Genomic DNA, 2,052 nt, shown 5'->3' on the forward strand with positions numbered 1-2,052 from the left:
GGGCAGCGGCCCATGCGGAGGAATGGCTGTACATGCTCCCGAGGGTCACTCCATGCCAGGCTTTAGCCCTTGGGAGATGTGCTGGGGGAAGTTCCTGGGGTAATCCTGTCGGTGGACGCCCTTCGCTAGGAGGGGGTAAGCTGTTCTAAACAGGGCCTGAAAGAAGCCACCCAATTAAAGGACAATATGCTGCAGAAGGGTAGAAATACTTTAAATTTCTTTAAAAACTCAGTATAAAAGCTTATCTAGTAATAACTTGTTTATTTGTCATACATAAAAATATATAAAAATGGGGGGGTGGGAAGTGTTTCATCTGCAAGAGAAGCAAGAGGAGCCGAGGCAGAGGGCTACAATAGACCAAGTGGTCAAAGAGAGCTTCTCACTACCTGGAGCATGAGAAACCAGCTGCACTGCCAGCGAATGGGACGGCACCTCCATCTGCCACAGAACAAGGATGTTCTTTCCTCAGGAACAGAGCCTCAAGAGCCAGGAGGACCACACCACCCTCAGTTCCATCTCACAGACCAGTACTCCAGGCACTGAAATTGTCCCACCGAACCTAAGGACAACGGGAGAGCTCGGCTGGCCAAAGAAGCAAGCGGAGGAAATGGGGGGTGAGGACATGGCCCCGCCGGAAACTGGTCCAAGCTGGGAGTGCTCCCAGCAGCGCCGAGCAGCCTCCCCACACCTCATCCACAGCGATGCAGCCTCGATCACGGTTCGCGTGCTCCGGAGGCAGGAGGAGGGCCGGGACCAGCACATCAACACGCTGCATTACCTCCGAAGGGCAGAGGGCGAGAGATCGCTGTCAAAGAGGATTTAATCAAGCTGCCCGGCTGTCTACGCTCATGAGACTCGGAAATTTATTTCACACTACAGCTGGGTTGTAACCAGAAGGAACGTTCAGGCAAGGATCCGCGCTCGGCCTCGCTGCCCTTCTCGCCGGCCTTTCCCATGCTCTGCGGGACAGCGAGCGAAGCGCTATCGCCCACTTGTGAGGAAAACCCCGCCGAGTTTCGGAGGGGCTCCATCTCTGTTTACTGCTATTTTTGCAGCAGCAGATGTGCAGTTTCCACCTGAGATACTCCAGACACTGCTGGACTTCTAGAGCATTTCAATTAAGCAGTAAAAACATCAAACGCTTCCCATCAGGCAAACACCCATCCCCAGAGCAGCGCGTATCATGCGCAAGAGCATCAGCTGCAGGTCCTGAATGACCAAGTTCAAAGTATGCAAATCCCATGACTAAAACTTCTGCCTAGAACATGTTACCGACCTACAAACACGTTTTATCTTGCATCGCAGCAGTTTTTATGCCTTGCCAAGACTTAAAAGTCCTTTGCCTCACTGTTACCAAGCACACACCAAGCGAACAGTTCAGAGTCACTTTGGCAGCTGCTACGTCCTGCTCCGAGCCTGATGGGCATCCACCGATCTGTTCCAAACACAGACCTGCCTGTGCTGCCTCCACCATAACCCTGCGCTCACAAGAAGGAGCAGCCTGCAGAGCAGAACAGCAGATTTTCTACGTTCAGCCGAACACAAAAGCCTTCTATCTAAAGGTGGTTTTTCGTAAGACCCTGTTGCTGACTGAAAAGGAGAAGCTTTAAGTGCTTTACCAAGTTATTCCAATTAGCAACACAAGGAGCTTGATCCAGGGTTTAAACACCCTCCCCAAAAAAACGGGGAGAAAAAGGACCTTTGGAGCACTGTAACGTAGCAGCCAGGCAGCACCTCCTTTCCCAGGAGAACCACACAGCAACACGAGAGACAAAGGCACCCACAGATGGCCAGGCCGAGCTCCTCTGACCAGCCGGCTCTCATCTCACATGGCCTCCCCGTGGAGGCCTCGTCCTCCCCGGGCCTTTGTCAAGAGAGGGAGGCAAAGCCACTGCAGCTCCGCTGCCCACAGAGAGGGCAACCGCAGTTCGGACCATTGTGCAACTCGTCATTAGGCGCAGGTTTCACAACGCCCGTTGTTGTGTTCACAGCTACTGTGACATCCGAGCGTCTCCCACTGCTGCCGCCAGTTCTGCCCGCCCATAAACACCA

The sequence above is a fragment of the Buceros rhinoceros genome, unplaced genomic scaffold (assembly GCF_000710305.1).
Source record: "Buceros rhinoceros silvestris isolate BGI_N320 unplaced genomic scaffold, ASM71030v1 scaffold22492, whole genome shotgun sequence".
In the NCBI taxonomy this organism is placed as follows: domain Eukaryota; kingdom Metazoa; phylum Chordata; class Aves; order Bucerotiformes; family Bucerotidae; genus Buceros; species Buceros rhinoceros.